This window comes from Poecilia formosa, unplaced genomic scaffold, assembly GCF_000485575.1.
Source record: "Poecilia formosa unplaced genomic scaffold, Poecilia_formosa-5.1.2 Scaffold452, whole genome shotgun sequence".
Classification (NCBI taxonomy): domain Eukaryota; kingdom Metazoa; phylum Chordata; class Actinopteri; order Cyprinodontiformes; family Poeciliidae; genus Poecilia; species Poecilia formosa.
In genome coordinates, this window is record NW_006800391.1 from 397,914 (window position 1) to 415,120 (window position 17,207).

The 17,207-nt window shown below is 37.8% G+C and overlaps 1 long non-coding RNA gene across 1 annotated transcript; it reads left to right on the forward strand.

Moving 5' to 3' along the window:
* Nucleotides 1-15,862: 15,862 nt before the first annotated feature.
* Nucleotides 15,863-17,145, forward strand: LOC107833782 (uncharacterized). The gene is made up of 2 exons (XR_001659545.1): nucleotides 15,863-16,667; nucleotides 16,822-17,145. It is a non-coding gene; the product is annotated as an uncharacterized LOC107833782 (long non-coding RNA).
* Nucleotides 17,146-17,207: the final 62 nt, after the last annotated feature.

Below are 17,207 nucleotides of genomic sequence, written 5' to 3' on the forward strand. Positions count from 1 at the left end.
ATAATATAATGAGCTTTGCATATGCACAGTTCCACCAGGTGTTTGATAATTGTTGCTGCTGCTAGTTTGAAGGAGCCTAGTGGGGGAATCGCAGTGGTGGGGGTGCTCTCCCATGGAAACATTTTCTTGGCTTGGAAACTGCAACTCCAAGGAGAAGCTAGATGTGGAAGGTGGTACTTGGCCTCCCTATTGTAAATCTGAATGGTATGTTGTTGATGATATAGAACTCAGAAAAGTCACTGCTTCTCTCACCATATCTTTAGTATTGGAGAGCAGACTTCATGTCTGATTACTCCCAGATGGTCAGAGCTTTACATGCTTGGGTGTTTATTAATTTCCCCTTTCCTTTCTTCAAATGCTTAGTTTTTCAAAAGCAAACGTGATAATTTTCTGCAGTCAGGTTGCAGGTGTTTGCTTAGCAAAAAGCTAGACAGTGAATACATAGAAGTGGTCTCTTAAATCAAAGGTCCAAACACCATCTGGTATCACATGCAACATGATTTCATCATTAGCGGAACTGTAGTACTTCTGCGGGTGAAGACAAAAAGGCAGTTAAGTTTCTTAATCTTGACAAAAACTACTCATGTCAAACCTGTCTTGACTCAGTTTGTTGAATGAGACCAAGACAGAGATAAAACAATTCAAGATCGACCTCAAGACTGAGAAAAAAAGATAAAAAGAATAAGACCGAGTCCAATCTTGAGCCTTCCATTCCTGCTTTACATACAGTACCTTTCAACAGGTGGCTGCTGCAAATAATACACAAATACAATTTAAAGTTTAAAGTACTAAAAGAGAGATATGCCAGTTACCAATCATTTTACAAAACTACCTGTTAGCTTAAAAAAATCTGACCATTTTACAGCATTGCCAAAAATAAGTGATGAGAAACAAAGGCTAAAACCTAAAACCAGGTTAGACATTCCAGGTCATCTTGTGCTTGAAGTAAAGAACTGGAACATGTTTTAAAACCCATGAAGTAAAAAACGTACAAAAATAAAGTACAAAAAAAGCTACATAATGCTTGTAAATGGCTTTATCTGAACATACACCACTAGCACTTAAAAGTCTTAATAAAGTTTTTTAACCTGATGTAATTTTTTTTATTTCCTGTCAAGTAATCTAACAGTTACACATTCTTTTATAAACTCTTTTCTTAAAAGGAGATGGCTCCTCTAGAGCATGTGTAGCTTATTTCATAAAATCACTTGATTTGTACTTAAAAACAGATTGTGGAGGGTAAAAACCTTGTTTCCTGTTACGGCTGGAAGACAGACTATGTCTGTCTTCCGGACTGGGACAACCATGCAATACCCCAGAATTAGCGTTAGTGTGTTGCTGAGGAGTGTCAGTCGTAGAACTGTTACCCAATAACCTAATCTTGGATTAGCAGAAGAAAATTAACGGGTATATGGATTTCAGAACTGATCCAACATAAAATATGCTTGTGGGTTCTTGTGGAGGGCAAAGTTTTGTTTGAATTCACACACACACACACACGCACACACGCACACACACACACAGAGAGAGAGAGAAGGTGCTGAAAGAATAGAGCACAATAGTTTGTTTATCTCAGACCAACAGAGCAAGAAAACCCCTAAGTGTGTGTGGGGAAGGCACAGAGGACATGAGGTCAGAGGATACATCACACCAGCAGAGACAAACAGTCATAAATGTTCGGGCTTGTCTGCCATATTAACATACATCCTTACCATCTGAATGAAGTTGGCCCCCACACTTTCTACAAATCTTACAAAATTGATGTCAAATGTCATTGTAAAGATATTTAAAAAGCTTCCAGAGGTTATCAGAGATCATCATCAATATCCTCAAAGCAAAAGCATCAAAAAATAAAACATTTTGCTTCACAAACCAGCTTGGGTGTATTGACATCATATTTTAATAGTCGCTAGTTAATTGTAGATGCCAGAATCATCCAGGAGCCCTCGACAGTGCCAGGCCATTTTGCCTTCATGTTGCTGAAGATGCAATCAGCATCACAGATCATCGGAAGCAACTTGACTTGTTAAGGTAATTTTAATCCATATAATAAGTGTTTGTAGTTGGCAGCATGTAAGACCTGAATATAAGTGTCAGGTAAGTGTAACTCACTTACCTGAGTGACGATGCTATGAAAAGATTTGCTGTCAACAATATCACCTTCCTCCCACCTCCAGGAAGGTTCTCCCTGACGTGAGAATCAAAGCTCCATCTCACTCTGCCAGGAGTTCCTGGCAGACCCTTATAAAACCTTTGGGCCTACCAGGTCTGATCGGCATCCTCTGCCACCACTAGAGTCAACTCACTACCAGGTAGTGGTCAGTGGACAGCTCTGCACCACTATTCATCCAAGTGTCCAAGATATGTGGCCACAGATCAGATGAGATGACAGCAAAGTGGATCATCGAACTGCAGGGTTTCCCGATTCCAAGAGCACATATACCTGCTATACTTACTGTGAGGAACCAGGTGATAACTGTGTGCAGTCCTAGTTAATTTTGTGTTCCTGTATCATATCTCCCAATTATTTTTATTATACAGAAATATATAACAAAAATTTTAATTAAACAGCAAACCTGTTTAAGGTATAACACAGTAATTATAGTTAAGGAAACAAATATTCCTTAAATTTGCTTTTAATTGATACCTAAGCAAAAAAAAAAAGTGAAATACATTGATACACTAATTGACCAGTTATTTCACTGAGCTTTCATACTATTATAATTTTAGATAAATACATATACAGCTTCTACTCTAACACCTGTATTAAAGTAGGTAATATAAGGATGAGTCTTGTGTAAAAGAGTCATCCTTTGGTCATGACTCTTTGGGACAATGTTAAGGACATGAGAGAAGTAGAACTTTCTCTTTGATGTTTCCGAAAGGCCAGACAATGAGGTCATGGCATGTTATCACTGGTAAGAAATGGTTTGGTTTGATAAACCCCTCAGAGACTTTCCCCGCTTATAACCCAGAACAATATGAAAGAGCTTGCAAGGCATAACGACTTTTATGACACTGCTGGCATGAGTGACTTATTTCCTCTCACCCAATGGTTATATTTTTTATTGCTGGGCGAATTATAGGGTCGGTTTTAAGTTGCTCATTCCAATTTTATGACTCCATTGGACACAACAGAGACAGATTTTGTTGTATTTGTCTGCATCCTTATTGTTGCAGGGTCAGGTTGAGGTTGCCAGTTCACCGTTTTTCCATCCACTGTTTGTGAGTCACCACAGAAACCTTTATTTTGTGTTCCATTTGTGTCAGTTCCAGTCTTTATGTGAATAGTTCAGTTGGTAACCTCTATTTGTTGTAAAATATATATGGCTTCCCATTTTTCTCACTGTGGATAAGGGGATGTTGAATAATTGCAAGGTTTACTTGAGTCCATCCTCCTTTTATGGCTGTTTTTGACATGGCTCTTACCTTAATGTGCCCCACCTCACCATAAATACCTAATGTCAATGAGCTTACATCACTGTTTTCAACAATCCAGTGTAATACTAAGGTTACTGATGCTTTCATTTAGCTTTGTGTTATTTGGCGCTCTATGGAGGGCAGCAGGGAATCAGGTTTGATAGGTACCAGAACCAAAAAGGGGTTTTTATTACAGATGTGTATGGACAGTCGATGACTCTTTATTCAGAAACAGTGCAGTTCCAGTTTAGTACTTCTCATGTTCCACAAATGAAAAAGGGGCAAATGGATAACACTCACTCAAAAAGTAGCACAATGCGTAGGGATGAAAATTATTGACTAATGAGTTGATCTAATGTTGACTGATCATATCGATTGACTAATGGTAATTGATAAGCGACAAGTTTCTTAAAAACCTGAGTTTGCTCTTATAAGAAGAGGGTTGACCATCTTTTCATGAAGAAAAAATTAAAACATGAAGGGCTGGATTTTTCAGATAAAATAAAATAAATAAATAAAATAATAAAATAAATAAAAATAAAAAACATACAATTTTAATAGTATTTTGAGTCAGCTGTTTTACATATTGACTGAATAAACAAAATTACATTTGTCTCACATTACTGAATATTTATATATTTATAAAGAATAAACTGGAACACTAAATGAAGGTGTTAGTGGACATTTTAAGTTAAACTATTGGAAATAATTTTAATCTAGTTGCATTCCTGGATCTGTCTTAAAGGGAATATATTATGCATAATCCATCTTTTTAGCCCTTAAATACATTTTTTGTACTCTGAGTGCAAAAAAGTTTTTTTTTTCTTCCCCAGAGTTGCATACAAATCTTCATATTCTATTTGGGTTATATTATTCAGCCTGTTTATCTTTCTCTATTCGCTATAATGTTTTCTTGTCTATGACATCACTGCATTTGCTGTAGAACTGTTAAACAAAGTCATGACTTTCAGCTAATCAGTTTTATGAATGTGTCTCTTCTTTTTTCCTCGCAGTGATTTTGTAGTCCAAGTTCAGTTACGCCGAAGTTGCACGTAAAACAAGTCAAAATATTTGGTTCTAGTGTGTATTAACCCACAGGATTCCATAAATCGCTCTTTGGTTTCAGAGCCTCTGAGGTGTCTGGTTAAATTTTGTTTTTCTCTGGAATGTACCCACATCGGTGGAGAAAGTTCATTTCTGGAGCACTTATGGACCACTACTTCAGCAACTTGTGCCAGTATCAAGAGGGATTTTTTGAAATACTTTGTGTGATTGAGGTCTCAGTTCCTTCTTTCTACTGAAATGGAGACACATTAAAGCAGTAAGCTCCAAATAATGCTAAAATGACAGCTGGTATGGATGCTGAGGGTGTAAATACAGTAGTAACTGTTGTGATGCATTCATTTGAATGTGTTTTTCTGCAGGTTCTCCTACTTTTCTCCTACTCTGGATCAGACTCTGGCTCCAATGTGTTAGGTTGGATTAAAAAGTCTTCCGTTGTTGACAACTTTAATAAACTTTGGAATAAAAACCAAAAATATAACAAAAATAACATGGAACCAATTAGGGACTTACAGCATAACAAAAAAGAAAAATCCAAGCTAAAAGGATGGTAAAGTACTGATAAAGAAACAACAAGATTTGACGGGAGGAACCAGGAAGGAATGCAAACAAGAGAAGGGTAATACTGTGAGAATGAATACTGGAACAAAAGACCTGGGCTAATTAGCTAACAGGTTGCAGGTGTGAAGGGAGAGAGAGAACGCAGAAGACTAAAAAACTAGATCCAAGAGAGATATTTTAACTGTTTCTATGTATTAACTAGGGATTTTGTATTAACCAGAGAATTTTGTCACAGTACAGAAAAGGTTACATGTATTTATGTGCTTGTATGTGGATTATTTGTTTCTTGTTGAATATTAAACTGAATGAAAATGAAATGTCATTGTAAATGCCAGTGCATTTTTATCATAAAAAAAATTGGATAAATAACATGACAAACTTTTGTTATTGCATCTGTCACAATGACAGACAGCAAAAAGTCTATCACAACCTTTGGTCTTAAAGCTTAAGAAAAGTTAAGGAAGGTCATCCATAATGTGTTTTAAAAGTACAATTGAGCTGAGCTGTAGACTGAGCGTAACAGAGCAAAATGACAATAAGCATTACTTTGCGAGTTTCAATATAAGCCTAATGTTGGGCTTCTAAAAAGAAATTCAGAAACATCAAATAGCACAATTCTGAGAATACTGGTTTACAACAAAGGTATTAATTATGTGTTCTCCTTTAAAAAGGTCAGCTTGTTTCATCCCTTCAAACAAATATTCTAAACTTACAATAAGAGAACATGGTGGAATGCAGAGTGGAAAGATAAGAAAGGTTTAGGGGTCAAGCAAGAAACATTTTCTTACCCTGACCTGCTGCGATAAGAGTTTTGGTCATTTTAACAAGAAAAAAAAAATGTGAAGTGTGATCGAAAAAACATACACTTCACGGTTATGTGCATAATGTGTCCCTTATCTGGGCAACAAACGGAGTGCAACCTGCAGTTATAAAAATAAAGCAGTAGCCTTTTGAAAAGGTAAAGTATATAAAATTAAATTAATACACTTTAAGTTTGATTTCTGTGCAACTGCCAAGCAAGTCAGTACAATGTTAAAACATAGCAGCATCCTCTTCTCTTTTGACACGCAACCATCCTCGGACCTGAGCAAAACACAATAATATTGCTGAGTGTCATTCTAACTGACTAAACTGACAAAAACTAACTGACAAAAATCACTAATCAATTTATAAAAACAACCACTTCTTTACTACCAAATATATGTGCCTAAGACAGGATTGTGTTCTTATGTGTTTAATGTGTCTTCTGTTTACGGACATCACTGGACAGCTTCTCAACATCGGCCATGTAACTTTAATCGTGTCGCGCAGCTAATGTAGCATGCCTTCCCTGGAAATGTCTGGAAATAAGCCGTTACTTTTTCCCCACGCTTCGAACCATGAGGCTTATAGCCCGGTGTGCCCATGTATATTTCCAGTTTTAAAAAAAATGTGTACGTTACTATAGAGCGTAACGTGCGCTCTATAGTCCGGAAAGTACGGTACTCTTTTTTTATTTGACAACTTCCCTTTACAGAGGAAATGTTCAGGTAGTCCTTCTTCATTGACAATGAATGAAAATGATTCGGTCCAAGAATTGTAGAATCTCTCCTCGGCTATTTGTCTCTTTTCCCCTTTGCTATCCATGGCCCATCACACACCCGTCGGTTTGTTTACAACAGCCCCCTGCCTCGCACCCTGCCCAGCTGAAAGAAAGGTGTCACAGGCTATAACGCAAATCTTCGTTGACAGAAATGTTGAAATTTAATATTTATTCTGCACATTTTTATAGCATTGTAAAACATTAAGAATTATTGTGTCATGTTTGTCCTCCTACAGAAACTATATTAAAACAACAACAAAAAAAAACATATTTCCCAACCCCATCTTTTTCCATTTTCAAACATTTTTGAAAAAGCTCCCGGGAGCCACTAAGGCAGTGCTAAAGCCACATGTGGCTCTAGAGCCGCGGGTTGCGGACCCCTGGCTTATATCAACTAACTTCACAATATTTTGCATTGCAATACTTTATGCAATACTTTACTTTAAATCTGCTTTCATGTCTTGTTCTTTTCTACTGCCATCACACAAGCTATTTATCCAAAAAAAAAAAAAAAACAGTCAAAAAGGTGTGGAAATATTTTCTTATATATCACAAAGGTTTGTTCTCAGGCTGTCTGTTCTCTCTCACAGTTTAAGGTTGACACCCTGACATCATCACCACTAGTCTCCATCTGGGCAAGTATGTGTGTGTGTGAGGGGTTAGAGAGATAGTTTGGCTCCTGGGACTCGGGTTTCATTGACTTGTGTTGATCTTTACCGGGGTCAGTGTGAGGTTGGGTAAAGAGATTCTTGACATTTCTCTCCATAACACCTGACCCAGTACGTAACTCAGACTGAGTGTGTGTGTTGTGTGTGTATGTTGGGGGTGGCTGTTGGAGGTAAAGCACACATATCCTGCAGCCATTTCTATAAATTATGTTGGTTATCAGTTTTCACCAAGGTAGTCCTCTGACAGTTTTATATTTATTGTATAACTCAACATCATTAAAGTCATGAAAGGGTGACAAATATAGTCAGCACTGTCATAAATAATTTAGCTGTAAATATAAACTGAGCTTGTTTAACACTGTTGGAAGGCAGCCTGTGGTGTAACAAAGCCTTGAAGTGGATTTTATATTTTGTTTTTACTGTACAGTACACTAACAATGCACACTGCTGTGGTGCATTGTCAAACATTTAGCAAAGAGTGTGAAGACTGAAGTAAAGTCATTGAACAGCAACATGTGTGTACAAAACATGTTTGTACAAAAAATTGTGATAAACTGACCTGGGGAAGTCATGGATTCAAACTATTCAAATTTCATTCCAATAGTTTGATCACTGATAGATTGGTAAGTTGGTAGTTTTTACTTTGGTATTCATTTTCCTTGATGATAAGATAATAGAAACAAGAATGAAAACCACATATAAAGTTACACATAAGTGACCATAAAATCCATATGTTGACAGTTTTGGTTTTAGAAGAGCAAGTTTTGTTTTTGATACAAAGGTTGTTGGAAAGCAGGCGGACTGATGAAGGTGAACTACTAAAGCAGAGGACAGAGAGGGCTGCTTGTGACTGAAATAGAACAAAGGTGGGAGTCTATATCTGTGTTTCCATAACAAAAGTGTGCAAATTGAAAAAACACAATTTTGTAATTGTGGTGTTTTCATTAAATAAGAAATTAAATTAAAATCACAGAGCAATTTCACTGTAGAAGCAGAACCATCTGGCATCTTCTTCAGGAAAGCCGCTCCTATTTAAGGCCCTTGCTGATTGGAGATGATGAGCACCAGCTGGATCCCATCAGCCTGCCACCCTGAAAATGTAGAGAAAACACTCCCCTGCATGCAGAACCCAACATGAATAAATAATACATTTTATTTCTACAATACTTTTCTAAAAATTCAAAGACAAGGATGAAACAAAAAAACATTAAGCACACCCAAAAAAAAAAAAAAAAAAAGTGAAAATAAAAATACTTCAGTACAAATCACTTGACATTAAAAACACAGGATAAGCATAACAGCATTAATCACTCATTAAATGCAGTTCTAAAAATGTGTGTTTTGATATGCGATTTGAATGTGGATAGGTCTGTACAGTCACACGTGTGTGTGTGGGGAGACGATTCCACAGTGCGGGAGCAGCTATGGAGAAGGCTCTGTCACCAGGTGTGGTGCTGGGTCCTGAGTGGTGGAGAAGACAGGAGGTTGGCATCAGAGGAGCGGAGGCTGACAATTATGGAGGACTTTGTGAGTAAGAATGGGGACTATGAAATGGATGTGCTGAGTGACAGGGAGTCAACAGAGCTTCTGGAGAGCAGAGGTGATATGATCACAGGAATGGGTGAGCTGCAGAGTTTTGTATGTGCTGGAGTTTGAGGGCTTTGAATGAAGAACCATAAAGAAGTAGGCCCAACCTGGTGGTGCAAAAGTGTTCACATTTGCCCAAAGGCAGGTGAGCCCCATGATCTGGGTGAGCCGCGCTGTGTGGCTCATCCACAGGGTTTAGTATGGCTCCATTCATCACCGAGCTGACAAATCCTCGCTGTCTGCCGGAGGCACACATGCACAAACACATCAGCTGGCTGCTGTCCACCCACACAGCACCATGCGGCCAGACTTAGAATCCTGTTATCTGCAGGAACTGAATATATTCTATTCATCTGACAGAAATGAAGAGTTTAAGAATTTTGAGTTGATTGGTTTTCCTTCCCTTTTCTTTCCTTAGATACACAATAAAAAACACTACTTTCAAAGTTCTCTTAAACAGTTTTTACTCATGCTGCATTGGGCAAAAAAAATACATATTTTATTTTATTCGTGTATGTTAACTTCTGGATTCAACAGTGTAATAAAATAGATTTTGAAAAATGGATCCTGTGGATGGAACTTGTATAAACACTTTTTAGTGAACTCAATATCTCCATCCATTTTTACAAAAGTAGAACCAGGAGCTTGTTGTGTAAGTGGCAAGTAAGTCTCAAGTCTTTTCACTAAAGTCTCCAGGTATTTCTCAAGTCTAGTCCATAATCAGGACATGCAAGCCCCAGAACATACAAGTTCCCAGTGTTCTGGGTTTGTGCTGAAATCTGTGGATTCCGTCTTTGTTGGAGAAAGGTGGTCAGAGTAGTCCTGACTGTAAACAGCAGAAAAAGAAACTTAACCTTTCGGCTGTGCTACCATTTGTCCAGTGTTTGTCACCATGATGAAGTAATATTTTGCTTGCCAGCGTAGCGCATGTTGTCAACATCCTATCCATAGTAAGATTATAGGATGCGAGTTTCAGGGATATTTTTGTAAAAAAGTTAGTTTCTACACTGATTTATTAAAACTACACGTTGCAGCAACACAAGATATTGCCCTAGATTTATAAATATTACAACTTGGTACATCAAGGAATAGCTATGAATTCACTAGTAAATATTTTCTTTTTGTATGTGTGCTGGAGTAGAGTTAGATATTTCTGGTTGTAGCAAATCCTTCCTATGCAGCCATGGAAAACAAAACCATGTGTGTACATCTGGACTCTTGTGAGTGAGCAGGTGGTCAGTTCAGTCTCATTTTACATTACGCGCAATCTGACAAACACCAGTGGAAGCTCTTGTGGAAAGGAAATGTATGTTGATCAGAGAGTGTACACTGACGGAACAGCTGTTGCACAGAATGCATCTCTAATTTGCTGTTTCTCTATTTCTTTGCATGTGCTTGGTGATGTGTGTCAATTTTCTAAATGAAGGAAAAATCTCTGTGGAAGTTCTAGTATTTTCTGTGCATCTGTTTTAATGTATATATAGCGCATAGAAGCGTAGTGCACACAAACTCCCTAGAAGTGATATTTCATTACTTCCCCGACGGCTATTCAAAATGCCTTGACCATGACTTTACGCATGGTAATATCAACATCTCTTACTTTGCAAATGTGCAACTTTCTTTTTTGTTGTTGTTAGCAAAAGTATTGAGTCCTCCTTCTGAGATGTATTCCAATAAATTCCACAGTCACAATGAAACAGCAAATCCAGTACCTAGGGATGCAGACTGTTTCTACAAAGCCTTTGTTAAAGATTGGATAACTCTCAGGAGCTTAGGGAAATCCAGGGTCCAGCAATAAGTCCAGTCACAAAACTGTCCAGGCTCTGAACATGGCACACCCAGTTTCACTGATCTTCCCCAGGATGTGTTCATGAAAATCAGCTGATGAGGACCAGCAGTAGGAGCAGAATGGAGCTCATATGGTCACAGAGGCAAAAACTGAGGTGGCAGGAGTTCAGGGAGGCCATGGAGAACAATATCCGTACAACTTTATGGAGATCCTGGAGCCTCATGTACAAAAAAGTGTACAGCATTCATACTGAAATTTGCGTTAAGGGAATGATTCTGCAACTTAAAGTTGCACAAAAACCTTCAGATGTACGAAATTGTCTGTAGACATGTCATCACACACAGACTTTATCTTGATAAATCTGTATTTGTAGTCAATTAGATGCAGATGAACATCAACTGGATGTTCATCCCTACAGATGTATGCAAATTGGTAATAATAACTGGAAGGTACCCACCACATGTTTGAATACCCATGACAAAAGCAGCAGTGAGTAAAACAAGTAAGAGGAAATTCACAGAATGTGAATTGTAGGTGTTAGTGACAGAGGCCACCGATGACGGTGGACAAACTGTTTTCCAGTAACAGAAAGTTGTTTCTCTGCCACCTCAACTGGCTCTTCTCGACGTGAAGGAGCAGCGGCTCTACTCTGAGTCCCTCCTGGATGACTGAGCTTCTCACCCCATCTCTAAGGTAGGAACTAGATTGACCAGTAAATCAAGAGCTTTGCTTTCTGATACAGCTCTCTTTTCACCACAACAGACCGGAACAGCACTCGCTTTACTGCAGACGCTGTGCCAATCCACCTGTCTGTCTCCAAGGAAGTGTAAATATTTAAAAAGTTTTCACAGACATTCAGAAAATGGCAAACATACACAGTCTGTTACCAAGGTACTTGTTAAATCTGACATAAAGCCTAGCAATTTTCCAGATGATCTTACACAAGTTGTATAGTGGTTTTTAGTCTGCCAAATTATCTTCAAACTGGAGTGGTAAACATATATTATACTGCACCATATAGGTTCTTGTGCATTCCATTAATCTAAATGTAAAAAACTTTTTACATTTATATCCATGTCCTACAATTGATTTTGCATGAGTCAGAAACTGCTTGGAAACACATGACAATATATATTTTTAGGATGCTCACAGCACATTTTGAATGATGCTGATTCAGCATCTCTTTTCAAGTGTCACATCAAGTTTCAGTTGATAAAAGAGGGACTAAAAGAATAGAAAAAGGCAGTCTTACACTGTTCAGCAGGATCAGAAATGCAATGCACAATTTTGTTGCACACTCATACGCTACGGCCTGTTGCTAAGGCAACACAGTGACAGAGAGACTTCAGACTCATGTTAGGGTCACCCAGAGTGTGAAGAGAGGGAGGAGGGATGTGTGTGAGTGCAGGCAGATCTTGCTGAGCACATCTGTCACTACCTCTTTGGAGTCTCGCCAAAGACCCAACCTGTTTTCTGAGTGTTTGAGTGTGTGGTGTACCAGTCACTGTTAGCCTTCACCATCAGTTTTCACTTAAGAGGGTTTGTCAAGCCGAGTTGGATCATAAAGCAAGCAGTATTACTTATATTAGGGCATAATGCCACTGTAATATATCAGGCAAAGGTAAAGAAAACAAAGCAAAACATTGGGGTTAAAAATACTCCTCATGTCTGAGACTCACCTATCTGCTGACTGGAGTATTTCACTGACTGGCTAAAATATTTTGGATAAACCTAAAGCTCAATGAAAAAACATTTTCCAAAAAAGCTACACAGATGTACCCACACAAGCCCACAATGAGAGTTTAAAAATAAGTGAGCTATGCTACCACCTAATGGAAGCTTGGGATAAAAGCATCTTATTTTGAAGCTCTGTTTTGCATAGGAGAACCACTTATGCTTTCTAAATCAATGTGACATTTCATGAAATTCCTTTGAATTTTAAATATTACAGTATTTTATTGTCTATTACATATGTTGTGTACATTTATTGTGTATTATATATATATATATATATATATATATATATATATATGGGGATTTTTATTTTTGGAGAATATTTATGTTGATTTTTGTTCATTTTCTTGCTGGTGTCAAAAAGATTAGTGGCCAATCAGCATTATGTTTTAATCCGATTCTGCATATTTTTCTTTTCTTATGTCTTTTAAATTGTATACCTAAAGGTGTAGATTTAAATGTATATGCTGACCATATATGTGTAAAAAACAAACTTTTAAAGTAAAAATCTGTGAAGGAAATTCACCAGAAGCTACAGTCAGAAAAGTATTCACTATCTGTTTATAGCATTCATTGTCTATTAACACTATTAAACATTATGTCCAAGGCCATTATGCTTTCTTGAACCCTCGTCCTTTGAAACCTAATTACCCAGACCCCACAAACTCCCCCAGGCTGTTTGTTGTTTGCAGTTTATTCAATTACTTTCTTCAACACTGAGAATTGAAGAAAGAAAGCTCTCGTCATGACAACAAAAAGCCTTGAATTTTGTCCAACCACCTACAATGATTGTTTCTTATAGACAGAGATGACTACCATAAATGATTACCATAAATGTTCATTAGGAAAAACTGAGTCCACAGTAGAGATGCAAACAATTAATTGACGATTAATTGTCTATAAATGCTTTATTAGATTCACATTTGTTTCATTCTAATAATGTCTGCTTTAACCTTTTTTCAGTGTTGTAATGTGGGTGCCATTCAAAAAAAATGCACCACTAGTCATACTTCTTAAATTTAGCCTATTATAAGAGAAATAAAGATGGCTGCAACAGGACAGTAAAACAGTCCAAATGGAGTGTAGTGGGATACGAACTGCACTTTATGCTGTTCTGTTTTCAAACATAAAACTCAACATGTTCTGTAACTTTCACCTTAATAGCACTCATGGAGGAGCTGCATGGAGGAGCAGCAGCTTTGCAACCATTCAAGCCAGAGAGAACCCAAGCATGCACAGGAAGAACATGCAAACTCCATGCAGAAAGACCCCGAGCCAGGAATTTAACCCAGAACCTTCTTGCTGCAAGGCAACAGCTCTACCAATTGCACCACTGTGCAGCCCGCTTCTCAACCAATGATTACTGATGTTGAAAAATACTGATGATTCAAAAAGACGATGCCAATAAGCACAGTTGATTTTGAGGGCTGTCATGAGTTAATGCACTTCATAGAGCAAAGTTTTAACATTTTTTAGAGAACAACCACAACCACATGTTTAGAGAAGCGCTACAATGAGAACTGGAAGCACAAAGTGTGGTTCTCACCACTGACAGAAAAACCACACACAAAAAATAAGTAACTCTAGGGAAGTGTGAGTAGGGTTTGGAGATAATATAAGGGCCCAGGAAACTACTGTAGCTCATAGAAACTGCTCCTGAAGGGAATGCAGTCCTCATGCTCAATTACTTTTTAAACAAATAACAAATCAGCCAGTTGTGTGATTTATGCTTACTTAGGCACCTAGGTGTGGTAAATGCAACTTGCTGAAGTGTGTAAACATCAGAATGGGAAAGAAAGATGACTTAGGTGACTGAATGTGACATGGTTGTTGGTGCCAGACAGATTGGTCTGGGTTTTTCAGAAACACCTAACCTACAATCATCATAGAATCATCTCTAGGGTTACAGACAATTGCTTGAAGAAGGAAAAAAAAAAAACAGACTGGTACTAGATGACGGAAAAGCATCAGGACCTCAGAGGAAGCAATTAATGCAAACTTGCAAAGACTGGACAACATCAGTTTGGAAAACTGTAACCTAGTCCAAAGAGTCTGGATGTTCAGATGTAACATTAAGATAGGATCAGAATTTGTAGATGAGTTGGGAATATTTTCTTGGCACAGTGTTGGTCCCTTAACTGAGCATGCCACAGCATGCTCAGTTAAGTGCAGAGCACCTATCTTCTAGTTAGTAAACTTTATATGCCACTTTTTACAAATACAAATCATAAAGGTTTTACAAATACAAACAATATGAAAAGAGAAGAACTTGTCAAATAACAAACCATGCAATTATGCGATACAAAATAACTCAAAGATTGTCTGGATAAAAGTGTTCAGCTTTCTTTGAAGGAGCCAATGAGTTAGCATGTAGAGAATCTTTTTTAGCTCGTCTTAAGTAAGATTATTAATGAATACACTCAAGCACACGAGCCACAAAATGCTGGTAGCATTTATTTAAAAGCCTACTCAAAAGCTAATCATTACACTCATTCAACTTTCTTTGGTAAGTTTTTATGTTTTCCTTTCTAAGGTTACTAAGGTTTTGAGAGCTTGTTAACCTCTCACATACACAACACTTCAACCCCAAACAATGGTGGTTTTGTGTTTGTCCTTCATTCTCTCTTTCTGTCAACACCTGCTTTAAAAATACTTAGGATGAAGTAATATTTGCTTCCAATCATTTGTCTGTGTTTGGATAAGAAGCAGAGGGAGAGACCATTCCACATTAGAGTGTTTGACTAAGGCTCTACAAACTTGTGTGTGCAAGTGTATGTTTGTGTGTTCCTGTACATGTGTTTTTGTTGGCAGCGGACACCAGCATCGAAGTCTGGTTAAGCTGATGGAAAATGCTCATTTCTCAGCAACAGAACAACCCAGAACAGGCAAACACTACACAGTCAAAATACTCAGCATTGCCACTATATTAAAGGCAGGGTGTTGTCCATGAACAACAGACAGGCCCACTTTCTGCTCTACTCCAGGCCGTATATTGTGCAATACGTATATATAAAGCACAAAGAACAAATGAAAAAATGTATACTTCAGAAACAATTTGAAACTGTATAATTTTTTTTCCTGACAAAATTGAAAAGTGGCTCCTCCTGGAGACAATAGGTACATTCAATCAGGAGCAAAAAGATTTTGCCTGCAAAATTTCCCTAACTTGTCTTCTTTGAGTATGCTGCCTTTTCAGACTGCCACAGACATATTTCTAGTAAGTTACCTTCTGTAAGAACTTATTGCTCACTCAGCAACTTGGTATTTTGAAGCTACAGAATGGTCCCCAAGCAACATCTCTTAATTCTCCTGGGTCTAATAATAGTCGGGCAGCAAGCATTATTCTGTGTGAGGGACAAAGTAATCAACCTTCTGCAAAAACGATGAGCTGATGCTGCAACAATGAGTTTAACCACAGGCACTAGCCTGTGGTTAAATAGGCTACTCTTACAAGTACACTGTTAAAAGTCATCCCCTCCATTAGTTGACATAACGTTTTTATATAAGTTACTTCCAATTAACATAATGAGTTATGTAATTTCAACTTAATTTCATGAGTTATTGGCATTTCAACTCAAGAATGTGAGTCAGTTCAATGAAACATAAATCTAAATTTGTGAACATAACTCGACAATCTGAGTTTTAAAATGGTAACCGGATCTTATAAAAACTTATCACCACTGGCAATATTAATGCGAGATCCAAATAGTGCCGGAAATTCGCTCTTTATCTGATAAGGGACTAAATATGATGTAAGATTTAGTAAGACTTTATAAAGTTCTCCATCCCAGTTAGAATTGCACATTAAATGAAGAAGAGGAACACCACCTGACCAGATTAAGGACGTCGAAAGCAAAGTCGCGGATGAATACCATTTTTTGCAAGACCTGGATCTGTCCCAAAGGCTGTTCAAATTTGGCGGTGCATTTTTTCTAAACGCGAAGTGAGCTGGAGCCATAGAAGTAAGGTAAGCTGCATTTGTCGTTTTTTGGTAATGCCATCCATTTTTAAAATATGTTAAGAGCTAAAAGTTCGTGTCTCTGTTACATGTTTAAACACAGGACATAAAACAACAGCTTGCTAACTGTCGAGGGCAGGAGCTAGTTAATGCAGCTAGCTAAACGCAGTATGCTACTCTGTTGCGCTTATAGAACTTTTCTTAAGAGAAAATACAAGCAGCTACCACGATTTTTGTATTGTACACTTCCTCAGAAGCATATATGTGGCGCTTGGTCAAAGTTTTGCATCGACGTGCTGACTGCAGGTGAGTTAGCGGCTTCAGTAAAGGCTGTGGGTCAGTAATTAGTCTTGTTCCTTGTCAGTAATTTGCCGTGTCCTTTTTTTCATGTATCCTTGCCCCATACTGCTGTTACTGATTATCTTAAATATTAAAATACTTTTTTGTTTTGAGATTGTAGGAGATCAACCACACATCACAGAGCTCATCTCCCGATGGCCAGGTCTGTTCCATGAGAGACAGGTAATCGCACAACTGAATTAGTTCCACCAGGAGATTTAGTGATTTAAGACTGAGTTAACTGTGTCCTATTGAGACAAGTTTTATATTCAGTCACCTCAAATTAGGGCTGAATTTACAAGAACCGTCACCAAAGACGTTCTGGAATCTTTTCTTGAAGGACTTGATGGCCTGGTTCCGAGATTGCTGGAGGTCTACAAAGCAGCAGCCAAATCTGGAAAGAAGCAGCCACTCAAAGACACTTTGGACTGCCTTTCAAAAGATGTAAGCGGAGCTGAAGATGTCTATAAAACAATGCATAATTTGTTATTTTTGTTAAAATATATT